At 37.4% G+C, this 12,766-nt stretch overlaps 1 protein-coding gene across 2 annotated transcripts in view; it reads right to left on the bottom strand.

Moving 5' to 3' along the window:
- LOC133526357 (neuropeptide CCHamide-2 receptor-like) overlaps positions 1-12,766 on the bottom strand; it is a 213,162-nt gene that overhangs the window by 127,114 nt on the left and 73,282 nt on the right. The gene's annotated exons all lie outside the window — the stretch shown is intronic.

The following is a 12,766-nucleotide window of genomic DNA, read 5'->3' as shown; positions in this document are numbered from 1 at the left end:
GGCACGATTCGAACTTTAAGATACGTCAACAATTTCCTAAAGATACGATATGAATTGGATATGTCAGTGTCAAAAGTGACGTTTTTGTTTAAAGCAACGTTCACTTCTGACACTGACATATCTTATCTACATCGTATCTTTTAAAAAAGTGGTGGTGGCCGAGTGGATCGGAGTGTGACGTCCGACTTTCAATCCGGAGGTCGCGGGTTCAAATCCTGGCTCATACCAATGTCTTTTTCGGAACTTATATACTCATTTGACATTTACCACTAGCTTTTCGGTGAAGAAAAACATCGTAAGAAAACCTGCATACATCGAAGCGAATAACTTCAAAGGTGTATGTGAAGTCAATCCGCATTGGGCTAGCGTGGGGACTATAGCTCAAGCCCTCTCGCGTATGAGAGGAGGCCAGTGCCCAGCAGTGGGACGTATATAGGCTGAATTATTATTATTATTGTATCTTTAGCAAATGTTTGACGTATCTTAAAGTTCGGATCGGTCCGGTGTTAGCTACTTAAATGTGTGATACCGCTTATACTGATTATGTGCTTTTTTCCACCATTTTAGGCAAATATTTTAAAAGTCATGTATATTGTACTTACACAAGGATATCTACTTTTAATTCTAAGGACCAAAAATTTCTCTAAAGCTCTGCTTTCATACTTCTAAATACGGCCGCTATATGATGGCACCGCTATCCTAGAAAACCAGAACCTAATAGATACGTTCTTTGTTATTAATAGGTATGTCGAAGCCATTGACGTCATCGTGGCGGGGATGGGACCGGAGTGGCGTCGTAACCTGCGGGAAGGCATGGCAAATCACGACGAGCACTGGCTGGACCAACTCAAGCAGAAACGAACTCGTAGAGCTACTGGACCACCCCAGTAGAAGACACATGTGTGATCAATGTGGCAAGAAATGCCGATCGGCCATTGGTCTATACAGTCATCGTACTTAGTCGATGTCGGCTGTAGACTACTTCTTCAAAATACCTCCTTAGTCGCTGCAACTATCCAAAGATGCTGTGGCCAATGATGATGATACCTTGCCTGTTTCAGATGTCGAATTAAGACATGTAGCTGTGTGCCTAGATGAAGTTGTGAGAAAAATAATAGGTACTCGTACACCTGTTGCTAACATTCCATCACGAATAGATTTTATTTTGGATCGTAAATCTGAGCGAACAAATGTGATCGATCACTACTTTTGAATCATCGATTACTACCGTAAAAACAAAGCTTATCCATTGATACATTATACGTACATGTTTATGCTGTTTCCGCGTGATCTAGGTACTTATTGAAATATTTTACGTAGGTACACTATATTTATAATGTACTTACCAATGATTTAAGCTGTTTTCAGCCCTTGAGGTCACGGACTAACCTGAAATAAATAAAAAACGTGCAAAATCATTATTTATTCAGATAACTCAGTGGACCACATTTGTTAGTCAGATAGATATCTTATAAGCAATTTAAATTGTATTTAACTGAAACATTAAGAAACAAATAAATATAAATATATTTTTAAATCGTGAACGATATTTAAAAACAACGGAAATTATTTATTAATATTAGTATGTATTAATGTTAATAAATAATCTCTGATTTTAATTACAGTATAGGGATGTTACAATATATTGTGTTTACTTTCATATATCTAGCTTGTATGCAAGCGTACAAATATATAGTCAATGACATTACAAAAAAATAAATTTAAAATGTCATATCACAAATATATAACCAAAAAACCACTAATTCAAATACTTTCTGTAAACGTAACTTTTTGTGTTTAATTTGTTTCAAATCGGTTTCACTGCTTGTAATCTCCGTGAATATAAATACGGGGTAAAAACGAAATAATGTTTAGTCACGTCAGTGTCATAATTCCCATAATAGTACTAGTAGAACAGTGGCTGTAAAACCGAAAGCTCGTAACGGTGTGCATCAACATAAATTATATGGAAGCTATGTTGAAATGTTGACCGCTGACGTCATCGGAGCACTTGAGGCGGGCGCTATGGACAGAGCATTGAAAGCACTGTAAACGGAAAATCGATACTGATAATAATATCAGCGAACATATTCAAACAATAGATAGAAAACTCCACAAGCATTCTTTTTAGATTATAACGAAACTAGCGCCTACCCGCGACTACACAAACCAAGATTTACGCTCCCATTTTAAATCGACATTCTAAAATAACACGAAATTTGAGAGGAACATTCAAATAATATATGTAAATCTATTTCTGTTACTAGTTTCCATATATAAAGAAATTAGATTAGAGTAAGTAGTAGTTTACTCGTAGATATATAGGGTAGATGGCGCTTTTACTATGGGACCAACACTGAAACCGCGGAAAAAAAAAGACTCCCATAGGAATACATTTCAACATCAAATCAGCAAAATGTATGAAATGCCAATTTTTTTTCGCTATTTCAGGGTTGATCCCATGAAAGTTGCTTAGTATGTGTCATGATTTATTTATGTTTACATTTAAGATAGCAGTTAAATAATAATCATACCGTGACAACATTATTATGTTACCCCGATTAATACAGGGGTAGTTGGAAAAATAACATTATACTGAACACGATTTAACATTATGTCAAAACACGGTAGTTTTAGCAGGTGGTGGGGACACGGTAAATGTTGGACAGGCTCGTACACTTGGGTTGAGGCTGTCAAAGAGGAAGCATCGTAATGAACTGGTTAGGTCAGAGTACCTGCAAGTATCCCGATTGCTGTAGTAGTAATAGTTTAGGGTAACCATGCAATAAGAAGCACTATAAATCAGAAGTGTTAACGTACCACTAACCCACATTGGGATTTTGAGATTTATTTTGATTCCTAAGTTTTATGAAACGTAAGTTATAGAAATAAAAAGTATTTTATTTCATGAGTTTAGGACGATTTACATGCTTCAGATATATGTTTTTGGCGACTGCTTGTAAGTAACTATTATATGTATTAGCAATTTAAAAAAATGCATGATGAAGTTGCAGGTAGCTTTAAAACTCGTGAGTAAAAATAGTCATTAAGAAGTATATCTTACCACTTCTTTGCAAGCAACTGAAAACAATAAATTGGCTGGTAGTTTATTGTGATAGATAATGAATTTATGATAATTTAGACAGATAATATTAAATGATTGTTGTAAATCATATGATGGCCCAAGAAAGTTAATTAAATATATATTATGATAATCAAAGTTCCTTTAAGACATCAGTATATGAGGCATCATGACCAGAAATAAATTAGTTTTGTCATTTTCACACATGGAGTAGGTTATGCTTTCCTATATATATTTTTTCTTTGATAAGAATTTTTAAAAGCATTTATGTATTTCATTGTTGTACACGTCATGATTTATGTTAAATGCAGCAGTTTTAGTTAAATCTATACGAAATCAGTGAATTGGTAGTAGTAAAATAGAATACCTCGTTGGACAGCACTAAAATGCGAAATAATAAGTACCTATTCATAGACATATTTTTGTCGAAATAAATACCTACGTTTAATGGTGGCAGTGACAGTGTTATACAGGTGACAGTGTTACACATGTTATCTGTAAATTTTACTCCAATTTAGCTAAAATTGTATGAGACTCATAGTTTATTTATGCTAATGAAAGCCTTACAGTTGAAAGCGGGCTAGCATAAAAATATAAGTAAATACAGATACTTATTTAAAGTAAGCTAGTGTACAACAACGTAAACAAGCGTTTTGTGTAGTATATACTTATGTAGTTTTAATAACATGAGTAATATTAAGAGTTTGGACGTGAAAGATGAGATAAATAGAATAGCAGATTCATAATGTGAGCGTACATTATGGTAAATTTACATGAGCGTATGTAAATTAGATGATAGTACTTCATAATGAGAGCGTACATTACGGTAAATTTACATGAGCGTATGTAAATTGGATGATGATAGTTTTTCATAATGTGAGCGTACATTATGGTAAATTTACATGAGCGTATGTAAATTGGATGATGATAGTTTTTCATAATGTGAGCGTACATTATGTAAATTTACTTGAGTGTAAGTAAATTAGATGATGATAGTTCTTCATAATGTGAGCGTACATTATGGTAAATTTACATGAGCGTATGTAAATTAGAAGATGATAGTTCGACATAACGTTCTGACGTTGCATTATCTTATACCTTTGAACGAGAAATTCTTGTATATATATATAGTTTTCTGTGGTCTCGGAAACGGCTCTGGCGATTTCGCTGAAATTTGGTATATGAGGGTTTTTGGGGGTGTACAGTCGGTCTAGATTAGTCTTGTGTTTGGAAAGGCGCGTGTTTTCGAGTTTTCATGCGTTTTTCTTTCGACGCAGAATGTGGTCGCTGATTTCGTGTTGCTGGCCACTGTCCGTCTGGTCCGGCGGGTTGGGACGCGGACGGCTAGAAACGAGTGTTACGGGTTCGAATCTCGCCCGTTGACTAACCTTTGTTTTTTTTTATATGTTCAAGTTTATATATAATTTTTATTTTTATTGTTTTGAAAAGGTTTGGTTTGGTAAAAAAATGAGCTATGTAATAAGAGAAATTGGCAATAGATGGCGTTACTCTGTGACAAGTGCTGTAAGGTTGAATTCGATTGTAAATAATAATAATTGTCAGTTCACATTTTACTTTTTAAGTTTATGTAGATTATCACCTATTATACGCCACCATATTGCAATGGATAGTTGTAGCCGAGCGGAGCTCGGTCGCCCAGGTACTAGTAATTTTAAATGAGCGTATCTAAGAGATCTTAATGAAACATAAAGAGATTTGTTATGGGCTAGAAGCCTGAAATAGACAATCCTTTTTTTTATTTTATTAATGAGATAATTTAATTGGGTTAAATGACACTATACTTATGTATAATGTGACAATGGATTTTGACAGTGTGTAAATTTAAATGCATTGATTCTAAATCACTTATTTAGTATTAAACGACAATATAGAACTTGGAAAGAAGTTATGATAATTAAACTTCATGCAGAGTCTGTGTAAAATTGCTGGTCAATCATATGGTCTACTAGTATGATTTAAAGTTACGCAGGTACACGATATATAATAATAATGTGAGAGAGCATTATGGTAGCTTAACATAAGCGAAGGTAACTTAAGAGAAGTTAACTCAAGTTTTTGTATGACAATAATAAATAATATATGCATATAGCATGAGAGCGAGTATTGAGAGTTTGTTGTATACAGAACTATTCAGTGTCAGTGCCAGATGATAGTTTTGTGAAAGACAACAAAGAGCGAAAGAAATATAATTTATAACGAATTTGTTTGTTTCACTGATGAAAATATTTTATCACGTCAGCAGCTCGAACAAGGGTAATTTGCTGCTTAAAAACAGTGAGCAAAATCACATTTTGCTCACCGAGTGAGACAAAATAACATTCAAGTGACCTTTAGAGTCGAATGTCATTTCAACGAGCGGGGCCTAATACAAGTTCGGAATATTTGAACAAAAAAAGTGCATACGTAATTCAACGGTATATTGACGGTTTATAATAGACCCCCGAAATAAGTCAGACCGCATCGTTCCAAAACACCCTACGAGTCTTCATTCGTAATAATTAATTAATGAAATAAAAGTTTAAAATTTAATAAAAACACCATATTTTACGTATTTTATTATACAATCAAAACAAGCACTCGAAGAAATATCAAACTTTGCTTTCTTGTTGTACAAATAACTATTGTTCAATCAAGTTATTTAACTTTTGTTGGACGTGAGAGTGCGTCTAAAATTTGATTATCGATTGACGTGAGCATGCGTCATGGAAGTAGGAAATTTTTTGACGTGAGAGTTCGTCTGAAATATGATTTGTACTTGACGTGAGTGTGCGTCAAGGAAGTTGAAAATTATTTGACGAGAGAGTGCGTCTTAAATTTGATTTTTATTTGATGTGAGCGTGCGTTTTAAATTTGATTTTTGTTTATCGTGAGAGCACGTCAAGGAAATTGTTTTTTATTTGACATGAGCATACGTCAAGGTAGTTAGAAGTTATTTGACGTGAGAGTACATCTGAAATTTGATTTTTGTGTGAAGTGAGCGTGCGTCAAGGAAAGTAAACATTAAAGTACGTGAGAGTACATCTTAATATTTTATTTTTGTTTGACGTGAGGGTTCGTCACGGATGATTGAGAATTAGATGAAATTGTTTGTTTTTTGACGGAAGTGTACACATTGAAATTGCGAATTATAAAATGCGAATGTGCGAATGGTGAATTCTGTATGACTAGTTGCTAAAGATTTGACTATGGTGGTCGCGAGAACGCGACGGATGTTTTTTTTAGTCCAAATAAGATGACTAATCTTTTCTTTGATTGTTCATAAATTATATTCTAACGTGACATTGCAAGTAATAATTACAGTATTTAGTACGATGACGAGAATGCAACTGGTTATTGATGGAATGATAATAAAAAAAAGTAATTTGTAGCTTATATTGATTTTTAATTCCAACAAGCATACGTATGTATTGATTAAACGGAGATACAGAATCACAATAGTGACTTGTGAGAGCTGTAAGTGAAATATGAAAAAAACGGAACGTTTGTAGCGAACGTTCGTTCTCTTGAAATGGTTCATATATTTTTTTATTTTATATATGGTTGAAATTAAAATAACCCTCAAATTTTGAAGAGATGAATCAAACGAAGGATGAATTAGTGAAATTACACTCTTATGAAGATAAGAATTATAGATTTTTATCGACGCTGGCAGTTTCACGACTGTCGTGTGTGGAGATATACTTACGCGATTTTTTTAGATATTGAATTTACAGTGGCCTTGTGAGAAGAGAATATAAAGTATAAGTGGGTAAAATGTAAGACAGCGTCTTGATTACAAGTTAGATCGAAATCAAGTTTGATCTCCGTTAAATTCTATAATACAGAGTATTAAATATTTTATTTTATGAAATGAAGTAAAAAAAAAAGTATAACAAAACCTAATGGTTTACATCTACCTAATGATAGATGGTAAAATGAAAAGAGAGATAAGTTATACATAGAAAACATATTGTATGTGTGTGAGCATTGTCCGATTGAAATGGTTAATACTATTAATAGATGCTAAAATGAAAAGAGAGACAAGTTGTACATAGAGAACAGATACTGTATGTCTGTGACTATTGTTCGATTGAAATGTGTGTTACAATTAATATTTTTTACAAAAAAAATTGTTAGAATTTGGGGAAGTTTTTCTCTTTTTCTGCGAAAAAACAGTTGTTTGAATTTCGGGTGTTGAGCCAGATGAAGAACGTAATTGAACATGAATGCGTTTAATGCTTGAGCATTGATTAAGGCTCTTGAGTTTGATATAGTGATCCAAAACTGAACTGCAGAAATTTAAACCGTCGTGAGTAATGATACAGTAGCAAGTACGTAAAGTGACCGAGTTCTAACACAGATCGAGGTTTTCTTTCTTTCTTTCGAGTAAAGAGATTTGCCTTTAAGCAGGAAATTGAAAAGTATCGAGGTACTTAGGTAGGTAAGCAGAAGCCGATATACTAGAGAAAAAGATATTGAAAGTTTATACGAGATTGATAAATATAACAGAAATTAATTGTCATTTGACGGGATAAAGAGACTTATAATGGATAGACCAGAGCAGTGTGAGTAATCTTTTTGAGAGGTGGACAAAATGCATAGTTAAAATAGAATAGAAATATTTTATTGACAAACTGTGTACAGGTGATGTCATTACAGACTAAAGTATCAAGTTACCCAGTTTGAACATGAAATTAACTACAAGCTAGTAGTATTTTCATAAATGAATTCTGGGTTTTCTTAATGCAACCAATAATTAAGACACGAAACAGTATTGCAAAAGTTTGCTGTAGTTTGTTAGCTTACTTATAGTAGAACAATTCGTGATCTCTTGTGAGTCGATAGTGAAATGAGAAACAGAAACGTAAATAATGACCCAAACAGTTAAAAAAAGAGAGGCGACAAGATAGAGGATAATAGAAGATTTGAAAATATGATGCCTGAAAAAATTTAACGCATATGTTCGAACAATAGGATAACTAATAGATAAGTGTTGAACGTAGTAAAAGAAAGGAATTATTAAAATTATTGAAAAAAGACAAAAACAATAGAGCAGAGAGATTGGGTATGTTATAACATACAGCTGTTTCTTTATAATTGATATCGAGAGGAATATGGAACAAAATAGGAGTATAGAAAGATGATTGTATCCTATCAAATACTTAAAAGACATGACACGATTGACTGATTCGAGTTACCTGATGATCAGGAGTTTATCAAATGAAGTGGATGCTAATAAACCTATCCATGTTTAGTTGAGCTTTTGTAAATATTATAGTATACACGTCGCTTTATCGATGTAAAAATAAACTTTTGTTCAATTTAATCCACTCAGAACAACATAGTTGACTAAATGACTACTTATACGCAGTCTTGAGGAAAGATACATGTGTTAGAGTTGTAGCTCCTTTTTAGTATCCAACAAGCTAAATATGATAGTATTAAAAATAGTAAAATGAAATTGTGATAACATTTGACATCTTATATTGGCTATGGATGTTTAGTGTTTTTGACTGAATTTTTGAGTCGCAAACTCTTGTGACAGCGAGTTCGTGAAATTGATTAAACTTTTGGGATAATTAACTCGATGTTGTTGATGATCAGTATTAGAAGAAATATCTTTATATATATATATGTGAAATTTTAAATAATTGTTAATTATTTTCATGTTTCGATAGATTAGACGATATTCATATTGCATTTTGAGATATTGTACAGACATTAGACAATAGAGACATTGTTGTATGAGTATATTTTATGCACACGAAGTTCTAACTATCATAATTTTTAAGTAACTTTAATTATTATTCGAATAAAAAGGTGTTAAATGTATAGAAATGCATTAAATAAGAGATCAGAGGTAATTATCATGGATTAAACGAGATATTCCGTTAAATAAAACTAATTATTATTAATAAAACTAATGAATGCAGATGGACGCATAATGTTGAAGTGATAAGTGCTAACAAATAAACAGTAACAGGATAGTGCCTATATAAGCATATGTATACCTACCTATGGAGATTACCAAAATACCAAATGTTATAGTATAATAAATATGTTTTACTGTACGACTTAAATATAGAACAAATATAGTATAGAGTAGACTTCAGACAGTACAAGAGTATCTCAGGTAAACAGATTTTGAGTAGTCGAGATTGTAAAGTAAACAACAGATCGGACATATTGCAAACGATTTGTTGTATCCATGGGATTTGTGACAAAGGCTAACAAGTGAAAAAAAGTAGGCACTTGAGTGTAGATGATGATAATTGCCCTAAATATAGATTACGTAGGGAAACAGGGAAGATAAAGGAACAATTATTCAGAAAGACCAATAGAGAGACGAATCTTTTGTTTGCAGATTGAATGGTGATTATCTAGAATTGGTTGGAAGTTATATTTACATAACTAACGTTTGAAACTTAGCAAACGCGGTGTTCAGTTCGAACGATTCAATATAATTTGTACTTGTAGTACCTATGGGAGTATGCGTTGTAACAGCATCAGTTAGTAGCGATGTTAAAGTTAGATAATTACGACGGGACAGATAAGATAATTGAGTTGAACGCAAATGTACATGGTCATATTTCGCAAGTTGAAAGTATAAAAATATGACTAGATTTTGCTTGGTGCGCGGGGCCCGTGGGCCCCGCGGTGTGCATGGTGCTGTAGTTGGTATTGTTGTTTTTGTAGTTGGTGCTGTTGTTGATGTTGTTGTTGATGAGTTATTGTTGTAGGTGCCGTTGTTTGAGTGAAAAAGTTTGTTTTCCAAAGGGAAGAAGTGTTGCAGTTGTACTTTTGTTGCGCGTGCGAGCATGCACTCGGCCTTGCGTATGTTGTTATTAATATTGTTGTTTATGTGTTGTTGTTGTAGTGTTTGTTGTTGTTGCTGTTGTTTAGGTGTAAAAGTTTGTGTTTTCCAAAGGGAAAAGGTAAAGCAGTTGTACTTTTGCTTGCAAGGAATGGTCCGCGTGCGAGCACGCACTCCCGCAGCTCGGCCTTCGGCCTCGCGTGCTTGGGCGATCCAATGGGACGCTCCGGGCCTTCGGCCCTACGCGGAGCTCGGCCTTCGGCCTTCGCAATATAGTTACTTTGGGGGTTGAAGGGAAGTTGGAGCGTAAACACGACCCAATAGTAAAAGTGTCTTGACAAGCTCACGTCGGGCCTACGGCCTTCGGCCTCCGGCCCGCCGTTTCGCTTGTCTAAGACACTTTTACTATTGGATCGTGTTTAAGCTCCAACTTCCCCGCTGGCGAACTTCGAAGGGGACGCTTCGGGCCTTCGGCCCTACGCGGAGCTCGGCCTTCGGCCTTCGCTACCCTCGACGCTTCGCCGTCGGGCCTTCGGCCCGCCGGCTCCGCTTATTAAGACAGTTGACTTGTTGCCGGTTCGCTTTATAACTTTTCCCGTTATTTTTGTTGTTATTAATATAAAGAAGATTTGTTTTCCAAAGGGGAAAGTTAATGCGGTTGTACTTCCGCTTTGGGCCGCACTCTCGCAGCTCGGCCTTCGGCCTCGCGTGCTTGGGCGATCCAATGGGACGCTCCGTGCCTTCGGCCCTACGCGGAGCTCGGCCTTCGGCCTTCGCTGGGTTTCGAAGCTCAGCGTCGGGCCTTCGGCCCGCCGCTTCGCTTATTAAAACAGTTAACTTGTAACCGGTTCGCTCTATAAATGCATTTTTCCCGTTATTTTTAGTATAAAGAATATTTGTTTTCCAAAGGTGAAATGTAATGCGGTTGTACTTCCGCTTTGGGCCGCACTCTCGCAGCTCGGCCTTCGGCCTCGCGTGCTTGGCCGAACCAGTGGGACGCTCCGGGCCTTCGGCCCTACGCGGAGCTCGGCCTTCGGCCTTCGCTGGGTTTCGAAGCTCAGCGTCGGGCCTTCGGCCCGCCGCTTCGCTTATTAAGACACTCGGGGAGGGTTGGTTTCGCTTCGGGATTAGTGCGGGAAGTTGGAGCTTAAACACGACCCAATAGTAAAAGTGTCTTGACAAGCTCACGTCGGGCCTACGGCCTTTGGCCTTCGGCTCGCCGTTTCGCTTGTCTAAGACACTTTTCCTATTGGGTCGTGTTTAAGCTCCAACTTCCCCCTCTCAGGTGACGCTTCGGGCCTTCGGCCCTACGCGGAGCTCGGCCTTCGGCCTTCGCTGGCCTCGACGCGTCGCCGTCGGGCCGTCGGCCCGCCGGCTCCGCTTATCAAGACAGTCGACTTGGTAGAACGCTTGGGAGCACCGTACGCACGCAGCTCGGCCTTCGGCCTCGCTTTTAGTTACTGGGGGTTGCACGCTTGGGGGTCGGGGTGAAGGCTCCGGGCCTTCGGCCCTCCGCCGGGGTCGGCCTTCGGCCTCCCAGCCTGAAGCTCGCCCTTCGGGCTCGCTTAACCTACTTGGAAATTTTACTTTGCCCCTGTCCACCGCCATTTTGGATTTTTCCAAAAAACTTTTTTTCATATAGTAATCTTGGCCCCCAGGCTCGCCGCATGCAAAATCTCAGCGCGCTCGGACCAACATTAAAAAAGAAAAAAAAAAAGTCGGCCATTTTGAATTTTTTTTTGATGCAGTTTTATTTGTCTTGGGGCCCTCTATGACATTTGGTCGAGCACCCCCCACCTATCACGCACCGTTTGAGAGTTGCCATACAAAAGTAAACTGGCCATTTTTCCGCCATCTTGGATTTTTTCCAAAATTTTTTTTTTCCGTACGAGTCATTGGGGCTCCGAGATACCGCGACCAAAATTTCAGAGCGCTCGGACCTTTTTGAAGTTTTAGAAAAAAAAAAAGTCGGCCATTTTGAATTTTTTTTTTCTTATTCAGATTCCACTCGGAGCCCTCTATGACATTTGGTCGAGCTCCTCCGACCTATCTCTCACCGTTTAGCATGTGGGGGATTCGAAAAAAAATCCCATACAAATTTTTTTTCGAGCTAAAAAAAAAAAAAAATTTTTTTTCGAATGCGGGGGCCCATATGTACCCACATACCGGTTCTCGGCGCTCTCGGACCGTTTTGAAATTTCGGCGCCATTTCGAGTCGGCCATTTTGAATTTTTTTAAATGCCATTCCATTTGTCTCGGGGCCATCTATGACATTTGGTCGAGCACCCCCCACCTATCTGTCACCGTTTAAAAGTTGCCATACAAAATAAAAGTGGCCATGGTGTCCGCCATCTTGGATTTTTTCCAAATTTTTTTTTTCCTTACCGATCTAGAGGGCCCCGAGATTCCGTGACCGAAATTTGAGCGCGCCGGGACCGACATGAAAATCGGCCGCCATTTTGAATCCGCCATTTTGAAAAAAAAAATGGCGGCCTCCGAAACTGCCCAGGGTCCTCTGTGACATTCGGTCGAGCACCCCCCCACTATCTCCCACCGTTTAGCCGGGCCGTCAAACATTTTTCTGTCCCGATCCGGTAGACCGAATGTCAGATTTTTCCGGAGGTCACCGGACCGCCCTCTGTACGACCGTACCAAACTCGAATCCCCCCCGCGCCTCCTTCCGGGAGATCAATTCGCGTCAATTCACGTTCGGGCTGCAGCTTTATATAATATAGACTAGATTTTGCTTGGTGCGCGGGGCCCGTGGGCCCCGCGGTGTGCATGGTGCTGTAGTTGGTATTGCTGTTTTTGTAGTTGGTGCTGTTGTTAGTGTTGTTGTTGATGAGTTGTTGTTGTAGGTTTAGAGTAGA

Source organism: Cydia pomonella, chromosome 16, assembly GCF_033807575.1.
Source record: "Cydia pomonella isolate Wapato2018A chromosome 16, ilCydPomo1, whole genome shotgun sequence".
NCBI classification, from domain to species: domain Eukaryota; kingdom Metazoa; phylum Arthropoda; class Insecta; order Lepidoptera; family Tortricidae; genus Cydia; species Cydia pomonella.
This window is presented reverse-complemented; position numbering and strand designations above follow the sequence as displayed.